At 46.4% G+C, this 12,954-nt stretch overlaps 1 long non-coding RNA gene across 1 annotated transcript in view; it reads right to left on the bottom strand.

The window, feature by feature from the left end:
• LOC137453710 (uncharacterized) overlaps positions 1–12,492 on the bottom strand; it is a 117,109-nt gene extending 104,617 nt beyond the window's left edge. The window contains exon 1 of the long non-coding RNA XR_010990446.1: positions 12,409–12,492. This is a non-coding gene — a long non-coding RNA (uncharacterized lncRNA). The remainder of the gene's footprint in view (positions 1–12,408) is intronic.
• Positions 12,493–12,954: the final 462 nt, after the last annotated feature.

Consider the following 12,954-nt stretch of genomic DNA (forward strand, 5'->3'; position numbering starts at 1 on the left):
GAGGTTTCCTGAAGATGTATCAACCAAAAAAAACAAAACTAAATCAAGACTTGGGGAAGATTGAGAACATCCCTACCAATGTTCATGGTGATAACATTAGAAGCAAAGAGGTACAGAGTAACAGAGACAAGAAGCATTCCAAAGTCAGGAACAGAGATTCAAGGCCTTAGAGGGAGGATGAAGCAACTCAACAAGGCATAAAGCAGAACAAGAGGGGCTCTGGAGATGTAACAGGCACTTGTGTTTAATGCCACCAAGATGCAGGATGCAGCAAAAGACAGATATAAAGACTACTCGAAGCATGCCTTTATCAAGACAGAAAGATGTCTTTCTTTTACTCACTCAGCACTGTTAAGATGGCAGCAGGACACTCTGCTCTTCACATGGCTACACCCTCATGAGACAACCACTTCCTGAGTTTCTGTGTATTTCTTTTAATGCTTTACAAGGCTCCGCTATTTTATCAAATACTATTTGACTTTATTGGAGGGAAAAAGCAGACAAGAGGATGGGGTTACCAAGGAGGGAAGTCAACAGCTCCTGAGATGCCTGCCAACAGGATCTGCACTTAAACCATGTAGTTTTGGCAAAGAATACCCTCAAAATTTGATATTTAAAAGTCTTACGGTGTTGGAATGCATAATTAAAGTAAAAGGACACAAGAGAACTTAGCTGATAGACATAAACTTGTATCAAAGTCTTGGGAATAACTTCCAACAGTCTCAGCCACCTGGCTTTCCCATGCTACACTGAAAGAAAGAAAAATTAGCTACCAACTGCTTTTATATCCACTTAATATCATCCCCCTCCAGCCTCTACAAAGTACAGATTTGTACCAATCTTAGACAGCTAAAGAGAAAAAAAAACAACCCAAGGAAAACCCAAAACTCACAAGAAATTGTCTCACTGACTGCCAGCTTCCAACCCCAGAGTAATGAATTTCTTGTGATAGAAACTCCCCCCCCCCCAACAATCCACAGGACTTAGAGCACTGGTGAGGCTGCACCTCAAATACTGGGTTCAGTTTTGGGCCCCTCACTACAAGAAGGACATTGAGGTGCTGGAAGATGTCCAGAGAACAGCAATGAAGCTGGTGAAAGGTCTAGACCACAAGTCTTATGAGGAGAAGCTGAGAGAACTGGAGTTGTTTATTCTGGAGAAATAAGGCTGAGAAGAGAGCTTCTCACTCTCTATAACTACTTGAAAGGAGGTTGGAGTCAGGTGGAGGCTGGTCTCTTCTCCCAAGTAACAGGCAATAGGACAACAGGAAACAACCTCAAGTTGTGCCGGGGAGGTTTAGGTTGGACATGAGAAAATATTCTTTGTTGCTGAGGGCAGTGGTGGAATCACCATTCCTGAAGGGGTTTCAAAGTTGTGTAGACGTGTTACTGAGAGACATAGTTTAATGACGGATTTTTCTGTGGTGGCTTAATGGTTGGACTTCATCTCAAAGGTTTTTTTCCAAGTAAAACAACTCTGTAATTCTAAACAAAGTCCAAAAGTGGAATAAAGGATAAAGCAGGACTATTAGGTATGAATGGGTAAGAACAAAGATATGCCACTTCAGAACATACTGCTAAGAGGTTAAAACTGCCACCTCCTCTTCGGTCCTTGATGTTTTGGACAGTGGTCTTATGTCATGTAATAGCTTCTCTTGATCTCTCTCCATGCTCCTTGTCCTTATTGAAGCAGGAGGACTGAAAATCCACACAGATGCCCAGCTGTAGCTGTTGAACACAAGTGAACTTGGGGGTGGAAAGAAATGGTAGCTCTGACAGCTTGGACAGTTGCAAAGCAAGAGCTAGGAAACAACTGCTTCACTTTCTCCCAGTTTTGCTGCTCCCTTCCCAGTAGTACCACCGTGAACTCAGCAACCAGGAAAGCTAAACAACCAAACAATAAAGGAACCCCTATTTTATCCCATTTCTTATTGCAAGGTTTCCAACAGCCAAGCTGCCTATCACCAATGTGAAGATAAAAGTTAAAGCAGCACCGAGTCAGCTGGCACAAGCTCATTTATTACCAGACAATGCCTTCAAACCTCTTAAGCCAGCTCCGCAGCCATCAGAGCCACCTCCTTCCTGGACAGCGCTCAGGAATTGCTTGCAAATGAAACACATTTACTGTATTTACTGCTGCTGCAGCCCTGGAAATTCAAGTTACAGAGGCAATGTTCCATTTTGTTTTGCCAACGCTAATCTAATACCTTTTTAAAGGTGGATACATTTCACCCTGTTGGCTTCCAACACTGAATTACCAGCTCTGCTAAGCTTCTGAATAAACGAGACGAGCATGCCCTCTGGGTGAAAATCCCTTGCTGTAATCTTTATTCAAAACACACAGCTTGGGAGAGCCTTGTGTGCATCGCCAAAAAAATCGCCTTGAGGTTGGCTCTGAAGATGCCAATTTGCATATCAACATTTTGCTGCAGAGCTTACCCACTGTCCCCGCTATTATTTTAATACCCAACTGTGGGCGGCCCCCCGAGCAGCACACAGAAGAGCACACTAAAAATACTCCTGCCTTCCCCACCGGCTCCACACATGACCACGGCAAACACCAGCTCGGATGCAAAGCCAGGAGCGATGGCTTCTATGCACCTTTCAAGGAGGATGCACAAGGCTCCAGAGAGCTCAAAAAACCCGTGCTAAGAAGCAGAAAAGTATCTCTGCATGGATGGAGGAAGGATGCACACCGAAACTGGAGGAGCAAGAATGCAGGAGGAGCCTGTTTTGCAGTCAAGAAAAGCAGGAGAGGTTTATCCGAGTGCAAGACATGCTTGGGAAAACACACTGAGAGGTAATAAAGCAGGTGAGGGAGGCATCGCCCGGGACATGAATTTAAGATGATGCTGAAGAGAGGAAAAGAAAGAAACCTCCTGCACAGAGCAGAAGTGATCCCAGGCAAACACAGGCACAGCTTGATTCATGTCACAGAAGGGAGATCCCAGTCCTGCTGACAGCACCACGTTGATGAAAACGCACAAAAATCATGGATTGCAGGTTTTTCTGTGCCCTCCTCCCCCTTCCCAGCAAATCCCAGTCTCAGAGGTTGTAATTATTTCTGGCAAGGTGTAAACAGGTCTGGAAAATGAAACTGAAAACCAGAGTTATTTACAAGATGAAACACAGGGAGCCAGCACCTGAGCCTGGCTACCAAATCAGCAAGTGCAAGGTCACCCTCATCTGCTTGGAAGAGCAGCTTCACAAAGTGGTGCATGGCTGGCCAGACAAAATAACTAGCTTCAGCCTCCTCAAGGCAGCAAGCAGTGGATATGGATGAACCCCCAGAGAACATTAGTCAACTACAAGGGCTTTATCATGGGGCTGGTAGGCTTTGAGATGACATCCATCGAGATAATGTCTACCTGGCCCTTAACCAACCATGACCTGGGCTACAGAGGAGGAGCAAGGACATCAAGGACCATAATTCTTCATCTTACAACTATCACCCCTTTTCTGTCACAACAGGTCCTGCAAAAAACCCTGTCCCCACCTTTCTTATAAGTCTCTTCAGTGCTGAATGGCCACAAGGTCTCCACAGAGCCTTCTGTATTCCAGGCTGAACAACCCCAACCCTCAGCCTGTCCTCAATGAGGGGTTCCAGCACTCCGATCATTTTTGTGGCTCTCCTCTGGACCTTCTCGAGCCAGTTGATGCCTTCCTTTTGTTGAGGACTACAGAGCTGGACACAGTGGGAGGAAAGCAGAGGGGCAGAATCCCCCCCATCAACATGCTGCCCATGCTGCTCTGGATGCAGCCCAGGATACAGCTGACTTTCTGGACTGTGAGCACCCAGAGCTGGCTCATGTCCAGCATTTCATCCACCAGTACCCCCACAGGGATGTTTTCAACTTCTTCATTCTCCAGCCTGTATTGATATGAAGGATTGCCCCATCCCTCAGGCATGTCAACTGCATGACTCAACATGGTATCATCTACACACTTGCTGAGGGTGCATCCAGACCTACTGGATGAAGCTACTGAAGCACTGGTCCCAGTATGGGACATCTTGTCAGCAATCTGCATCTGGACGTCAGGACATTGAACATCAAGACTGCCCTTATAACCATATATATGACCTTAGGCACTGCATCATATTAATTGGTACTTAATAATAGATGTCTATAAGTTTAATTTCTCATACTTTTTCACTGAGCATCTGCTTCTGGTCACTACCTGCAGCAGAATAATTGATGGGACTGACATCAGGATCTCTCCAGCAGCAACAGGTACTCAGGTAAGAGAGCAGCTGGGGATACATCAGGCAAAAGACATCAAAACATTTGGGAAAGATGAATCACTTCTCAAGCTAATTAACAGTGTGTTTAAATTGGTATAAGTTGGGCATTTCAGAAATTAGGAGGTTCTCATGAGAGTCTAGAAAGCTAATAATGTCACAAGGGATCATAAATCAATTGTTTTGTGGGGAAAAGAAGTCAAAAGCTGCAAAATGAAGCAAGAGCTCATCCTTTGACAAGGAGGAGAAGCTCAAGATGTGCATCCCCCAACAGAAGATGCAGCTACATGGAAGAAAGTAAAAAATGAAACTTCAGAAAATGGCAAATGAAAAAAACATGCCATGTCCATCTTTCACACAATGGTCTGGGTTGAAAGAGACCTTAAATATCATCTAGATCCATCCTCCCTGCCACAAGCAGGAACATCTTCCACTGGATCAGGTTGCCAGCCTCATCCATCCTGACCATGATTACTTCCACGAATGGGGCATCCACAACTACTCCGAGCATTAAAGCATCTGTGTATCAACCATGGTGTTACCAAGTGAGTCAGTATGGCTCCTACAGCCTCATCAACCTTCCCCATCACCAATCAGCAGCACAGCAGCATTCTTCCTTCCCTCTCCAAAATTAAAGCTCAGAGCATTAAGGTCTCCAGGCTGGGACATGGGATGCTGCAAAGGCTTTGCCAATAAATCAGGTGAAACGTAATCACAGTTATCTACAGTTGGTTGCAACCACTGCTCCTTCTGATGAAAAGCCCTTCTTTTAGCTGTTAATATGTTTTCCAAACAAATTATTCACATTAAACATTTTGATACTGCCTCTCTAACCAAGGACTAAATCCAAGGGGGAAATTTTAACAAGCAGCAGCATTTTTTGCATTAAAAGCTGCCTTTGCAGAGCACAGACGGGACTTTCCCTGCAGTTATTTTTGCCTAAACTCACAGCCACTATTGCACAGCTCACAAACCCTGTGAGGCATCATCCATGTCTTCCCCAAACAGCTCAGGGGCATTTTCCTCCTTAAAACACCCTAAAATTGGGACATGTGAGTTGGACAGCAAGCACCATTGCATGAGGACTGTAGATACAGTCATTTGATGTCACACACTGGTAAATAACTATGGGAATTTCAGGGAAAAGAAGGGAAAAAGACGACAAACAGCATTCAAAACTCTGTGTGTCACCACCCAGAGCTTCTGAGCTATCTGCTCATGTGAGATTTTTTTTTTCCAAGCAGCCATTAATAGCAAGTTTGGGAGTTCCCTCGCACCATATTTGAGTCTCTGGCTTCTCACACAGCAAAGGAATGGATTAATCAAAAAAAAAATAAAAATGGGTCACAACACCTCCAAATCTGCCTGGTTTTCACATGGAGAGAAATGAAGGAGGCACCTCCCTCCTCCACGCAGACGAAGATTCCACAAGAAGATTCATTACAAGCTCAAAAAAAAGATACCCAACAAGCTTCAGCACTGAGCATGATCAAAGCCCGTCATAGAAGGAGAAAATGTTTTATTTTACTGAAATAATGACTATGGAAACCTACAGCACAATAGAGTAGGATAATCATAGAATCATAGTATCAGTCAGGGTTGGAAGGGACCACAAGGATCATCTAGTTCCAACCCCCCTGCCATGGGCAGGGACACCCCACACTAGATCAGCCTGGCCAGAGCCTCATCCAGCTTGCTCTTAAACACCTCCAGGGATAGGGCCCCAATCACCTCCCTGGACAACCCATGCCAGGGCTTCACCACTCTCAAGGTGAAGAACTTCCTCCTCACACCCAGCCTGAATCTCCCCACCTCCAGCTTCATTTCATTCCCTCTAGTCCTGTCACTACCTGAGATCTTGAGAAGTCCTTCCCCAGCCTTCCTGTAGGCCCCCTTCAGATACTGGAAGGCCACAATTAGGTCATCTCAGAGCTTTCTCTTCTGCAGACTGAACAGCCCCAACTCCTTCAGTCTGTCCTCATAGGAGAGGTGCTCCAGCCCTCTGATCATCCCTGTGGCCCTTTTCTGGACACGTTCCAGCACCTCCACATCCCTCTTGTAATAGGGGCTCCAGAACTGGACACAGTACTCCAGGTGGGGTCTCACCAGAGCTGAGTAGAGGGGGAGGATCACCTCCCTCGACCTGCTGGCCACACTTCTCCTGATGCAGCCCAGGATCTGATTGGCTTTGCGGGCTGCAAGAGCACATTGAGATCTCATGTTGAGCTTCTTGTCCACCAGCACTCCCAAGTCTCTCTCCTCAGGGCTGCTTTCCAGCCAGTCATTGCCCAGCCTGTATTTGTGCCTGGGATTGCCTCAACCCAGAGACACACAGCTGTCTCCTGCACTCCCCTCACTCCATGCACCAGCTGAAGGAGTTCTACAGGGGACAAAGGCAAAAAAGAAATAAAATAATACATGGTGAAGTTATTGAAGACTGTAATCACAACAAACGTGTGCAGGAAAGGAAGGAGGATAAATCAAGTCCTTGATAATCTCAAAAAAAAAACCAAAACAAATTCAAAACCATATTCTTGCAACATGTGGCTTTGCAGCAGGGCTGACAGCAGAACAAGAACAAAACAAATGCTACACAATGAAAAGCATAAAGCATTCTGCAGTTATTCTGTGCCTTTATTTAGGGATGAGATTACACAGATAGCAAAGAAACCGCCACCTACCCCAGTGTGAGTGGTTACAGAAAACAAAAGCAAGAAAAGGCAGATTTACTAAAAAAAAGTAAGAAAAGGTATCACAGCTGACTTCAACTTCATTCAAGGAGAAGCTGGAGGATGTTTTGCAGATTTTGCTCACAGCATCCCAGCAGGACACACACAAACTGTCCTTGAGAGAGTTCTTCCCCCCAGCCCTGCATCCCAGCAAAAGAGCATTAAAAACAGCCTGCTGATACACCACTTCTATTCTTCCTTCCTATCTTCAGGATATACTTGATGGGCCATGAGGATGATGAAGGGACTGGAACACCTGTGTCATGAGGAAAGGTTGAGACTTGGGGCTGTTTAGCTTGGAAAAGAGAAGACTAAGAGGAGGACTTAATGTTTATAAATGTCTGAAGGGTGGGGATCAAGAAGGCAGCGCCAGTCTTTTTTCAGTGGTGTCCTGTGATAGGACAAGGGGCAATACAAACTGAACACTGGAAATTCCACCTCAACACAAGGAAAAATTTCTTTACTGTGAGGGTGCTGGAGCACTGGAACAGTCTGCTCAAGAGAGGTTGTGGAGTTTCCTTCTGTAAAGGCTTTCAAGATCCATTCCAATGTGTTCCTATGTGACCTGGCCTAAGTGATCCTGCTCCGGCAGAGGGGCCGGACTTGATCTCCAGAAGTTACTTCCAAGCCATGCCATTCTATGATTCTGTGAAGAACCAACTGATCACCACCACAATCCTCACTTTCTAACAAACAGGAAAAAAAAGGCCCTATCCATCCTTCCTTTTTTTTTTTCCCCTTCAGTTAAATGCTATTTTTTCCATCATCAGAAACACTGAAAAGCAGAGACATGCCCATGCACGGCAACAAAGAGTTGGCACCTGCCTACTGAATTTCCTGACTAGTGACACTAGGAAGAAAAAGAAAAGTTTTAAATAGAAACCTCCTTGCAAGTGTTAAATCAGATTAATTTAACTCTTTTGCATTATTTTAATCTTACATACCAGCACTTGCAAGGCAAACTGCAAAAAAAAAGTAGAATTCTTATCTTGACCACAGTCCCTTGGAAACCAAATGTATGAGTAAAAACCACAAATAACCTTTCTGACAGCACAGGGACATGAGCTTCCAGCTCCTTTGTAGAATGGCAATAGCATGCATTTTAACACAGCTTTCTGGGCATTCCACATCAAATGATGGGCATGAGTTTCCCCCCATCTTTGCAGTGCTTAAAGCTGCTGCTGGCAACGTCAGCTCAAGCACGTGGCCGGATTCTATTTGCACGTGTCAAAAAGTATGCTCAAAATAAAAAAGAATGCAGTTTGCAGGGTTGGTGATGCTGCTGGAGGAGTTCTCACAGAATGGTGAGGGTGGGAAGGGATTTTGGGGGATCATCAGGTTCCAATGCTGTTGCTAAAGCAGAGACACCAGGATCAGGTTGCACAGGATCACATCCAGGTGGGTTTGGAATCACTCCAGAGGAGACTCCACTTTCTGGGCTGCCTAGTCCAGGGTGCCTCAAAGGAAACTTCCTGTGTTCTAGTTCATGCCCTTTGTCCTGTCACTGGGCACCAAGAAGAGTCTGGCCCCATTCTCTTGACATCTGCCCTTTAGATATTGACAAGCATAGATAAAATCTTCTTACTCCTCTCCAGCCTAGAAAGCCCCAGGTCTCTCAGCCTTTCCTTCTTACAAAGATGCTCCAGTTCCTTCATCTACTTTGTAGCCCTTCACTGGACTCTCTCCAGTGGTTTCCTGTCTCTCCTGAACTAAGGAGCACAGAACTGGATCCAGCACTCCAGATGCAGCCTCACTAGTGCAGACTAGAGGGGAAGGATACTTTCCTCAGCAGTATTTCCCCAATGAACATCAGCATGCAGGCACTTGATTCATTTCATGAGTTAAGCTCATTCTTATGCATCTGGATGAAAAAATAGATCAAATGGATCATACTGTACACAAATGCACCCACTTTTATGGTCGGGGAGGTACTACATTCTGGGTGGAAGGACCCAGTCTTCCACGCATCTGCTCTCACAGGGATCAGACCTGGATGCAAAATCCCTCTCTGGCACAAGCAGCCCTCATGATGATGATGATGATTCCAATCTTACACCAAATATGGGCAGAAGTTCCTTCAGTTCACACAAAGCCCCAAGATGTCACAAACTTCCATAGCCCCCTGCAGCACCAGCAATGTTCAGAAGGTCCATCAGAAGCCAAGCACGAGCTGCCTACCCACCCCGCTGCACAAACTAACCAAAGCACAGGAAGGAAGATAACAAAGATGGGGAAAATAAATTAGATTCTTTCAATAGTTCTTTCCATTTTCATCTCACAGAATGTGTTTATGGCACAGGCTGGGAACCGAAAGCATTATTTTTATCTTGATATTATTTACCCTTTCCCACTTGCTATTTAAATATCTCTGACTTCCCTGAAGAACCAGCAATTCAAAATACCATTTGATATACATTTATAAGCAAGGGGAAGCACAGCCTCATTCATTTTCAGCCTGCCTGTTTGGGTTGGGTTTTTTTTTTTAACTAAATTAGATTTTAAGAGCTGTGGTATCTGTGTGCAAATTTGTCAAGACACAGAAGTACTATTTATCCTCCACTCTCAGCAGTCTCCAAATCCACAGTAGGCATCTTGCTGACTGGAAGACCTGTCCATGGTATCATAGAATGGTCTGAGTGGGAAAGGGCCTTAGAGGTCATCCGGTTCCAAACTCCCTGCCGCAGGCAGAGATACCTTCCACTAGATCAGGTTGACCAAAGCTCCATCCAACCTGACCTCGAACACTTCCAGGGATGGGACACCCACAACGATGGGCAACCTGTTCCAGCGTCTCACCATCCTCATAGTGAAGAGCTTCTTCCTTACATCTAACTTCAACCTTTCTCAGTTTAAAGCCATTACCTCTCATCCTATCCCTACACTCCCTGATGAAAGGTCTCTCCTCAGCTTTCCTGTAGGCCCCCTTTAAGCACTGGAAGGCTGCTGTAAGGCGTCCCTGGTGCATTCTCTTCTTCAGGCAGAACTCCAACCATCTCAGCCTGTCTTCATAGGAAAGCTGTGTTACGAGGTGTTCCAGAGCGTCATGTGATAAGGAGCAAATTACAAGATGTTAAAAAACATTTTACAAAAACCCCAAAGACTCACAAAAAGCCCCAAACAAATTAAACCAAACACACACAAACATGAAACCCCACATAAGGAAACCCTAAGTTGTGAGAATAAGGTATAAGGCTTCTTTCACAAGGAAGGAGAATAAAAGACTACTGTTAAAACTCCCATTCTACCATTCAGTGTAGCCAAACTCAGCTAAACAGAATCATAGAACAGTTAACTCCAACGGACATCTAGTCCAACTCCTCTGCAGTAAGCAAGGACATTCTCCACTAGATCAGGCTGCTCAGAGCCTTTCCCAGTCTGACCCTGAACAAGGATGAGGCCTCAACTACCTTCCTGGGCAACCCGTTCCAGTATTCCACCACCCTTATAGTAAAGAACTTGTTCCAAACATCCAATCTAAATCTATTCCCTAGTTTCAAACTACTGCTCCTCCTCCCAGTGCAACTGCTCAGCTTCCCCCATGTTTATCAAAGCCACATTGGTTGTGCTAATTTTTAACTACATTAACATACAGAGGCAAACCAGCAAGGTGGGAGGCTTCAGAGAGCAACAGGTGCTACTTGTTGCTCTGATGAAGGCTGGAGAAATGTAATCAGCACATCATTTACACCTGAGAAAAAGCCCTGAAAACCCACCAGATCAGATGAGATGGACAAAAATGTTGCAGCTGCAGAAGATGGCTGAGCAGGAAGGCACTGAGGGGTCAGACACCAGCTGACCTGAATCATCAATAATTTGAAAGACTTGAACCATCTGCATCAATACCTAGACCAGGGTGATACAAAGATCAACAAGGCAGGACAGGGCACTATATGTTCACAGCCCCATTGCAAAGTATCAGCCAAAAATAGGGGGAAAAGCTGGATAAAATAGGAACCTTGCTGCTACATGAAGAAAAAAAAGAGAGAGAAAACCCCCTCATAGTCTAGTCCAGTCTTCCAAGTTCTTCTCTACACACCAGGATTTAGCAAGATGAAGCACAAAGAGCAAAACTTCAAGCCAGCAGCCCAGACACGTGTTATCCGTGGGTTTGCAAACAGACAACTGCTTGTTTACGCAGTGCTCCCCGACGCAAGGACACATCTCAAGCTGTAAATGTCACAGAATACTTCAAATGCAAACAAGCAGAGGTTGTGCAGCACACATTTGGTGTGATGCTAGAAGAATGAAAGCCAGCTTTTACATTTCCAAACCCTCTGCTTTTTTGATATGCACACAAAGACATCAAACAGCGCAGGGGAAACACAAGATTTCCCCAGCAAAGGCCACCCCAGCAGCCAGATGCTGCAGGTTAATTGTATCACACAGCTAAGGAGAGCTTTTATTAAAAGCTTCAAACCACAGAATACTTTTATAGAAAAAGGTTGGAACAGACCTCAAGGATCATCTGTTCCAACCTTGGCAACAAAAAGCATGGTCTAGAAACACTGTGAAATAAAAAAGCAACAGCAAAAAAAGAAGTTTCTGCAGTAACTTCAAAGTCTACTACAGAAAGTGATGCTTCAGAGATTTAGAAGTAGGTTTATTTCCTCTCCTTGCAAGTCCATCTCACTGACTTGTTTATGGCTAAAGCTTCCTGAACTAGGCTGAAAAAGTAGTAATAAACACAGACCACTACACCCCACATGAGAGTAAACCCAAGATCAAACCTGTTACTTAACTACAACACTGGGCACAGAGCAGTTCCAAATGTTGCCATCACACTGGGGTTCTCCACATCAATGTTTCATTGTGTTAAGCAACTGCAGAACATTGTCACAGTGAGTGTTGGTGGCAAAGTGGGCACAAGGACCAGCCTTCTTTGTTCAGCCACGTGGGATGTAAGCACGGCCCTTGGGAAAGCACAGCACACTCAGCACATCTGTCCCTGCTTGCTCAAACCCTTAGGCACAGCCGGTACTGTCCCCTGGTTTCTCAGACACCCTCAACCCCACGCAAGGCCAAGCACAGTCCCTACACTGTGCAAACCCTGATCAAGGGCAGCCAGAGGCCCTGGTTTGGGGACACACACCCCTGTACTAGCACAGCCCTATCCCCCCAGCTACAAATACACCCCCGTGCCAGCACAGCCCTGTCCCCAGGCTATACACACCCCTACACCAAACTGGCTCTGCCCCTATGCCACACACCCCTGTGCCAGGGCAGCCATGCCTCTATGCCACACACCCCTGTGCCAGGCCAGTCCTGTCCCTATGTCACACACAGTCAGCCTGTGCCAGCCCTGCCCTGTCCGTATGCCACACTCACCCCCCTGTGCGCTGCCAGCCCTGTCCCTATGTCACACGCCCCGTGTCACCCCTGTGCCACGCCCGGAGAAGGCGGGGAAGGTCCGGCACGCGCCGCCGCCGCGCGCGCTCCTCACCTGCCGCCAGGAGGCTGCGCCGTGCCGCCGGCACCCAAATATCACGTGACCGCACCGCCCCGGCCTTGATCACGTGATGGCCTCCCGCCCCGCCCAATGGAGTCCCGAGCTCGCAGGTGCCGCTGCTGGCAGGCGCCACTCAGGACTTCAACTCCTAGAAGGCACCGCGGCACAGCACCACGCCCTCTTTACCCATCAACCAATCCGCGAAGAGGCAGCACCCCTCCCGGTCCTGCCCGGCGTCCTTTAGCGCCAGCCCCGCCCCAGCCTGCCTGATCGTTCAGCGTCTTGATGGGTGCGGTACCCAGGGGTGGCCTTTCCCCCGATTCAATCTTTCTCCTTCTTCTATTACTGATTTATCCCTGAACTCTCTGGGGACCCATCATACGCCCCGAGCATCGCCGCCCCTCCGTTTTCATCCGGCAGCTGAACTCGCCAAAGCAGGCTTTCCCTTCCTGATGCCCACCTCTTGCCCTCTCAGCCTCCTTTTCACGGGCTGTTTTTCCTTTCTCTGTCCTGGAATTTCTGACCATTCCGCTGTATCAT

Source organism: Melanerpes formicivorus, unplaced genomic scaffold (assembly GCF_026170545.1).
Source record: "Melanerpes formicivorus ecotype bairdi unplaced genomic scaffold, bMelFor1.0.p_v2 SCAF_71, whole genome shotgun sequence".
Classification (NCBI taxonomy): Eukaryota; Metazoa; Chordata; class Aves; order Piciformes; family Picidae; genus Melanerpes; species Melanerpes formicivorus.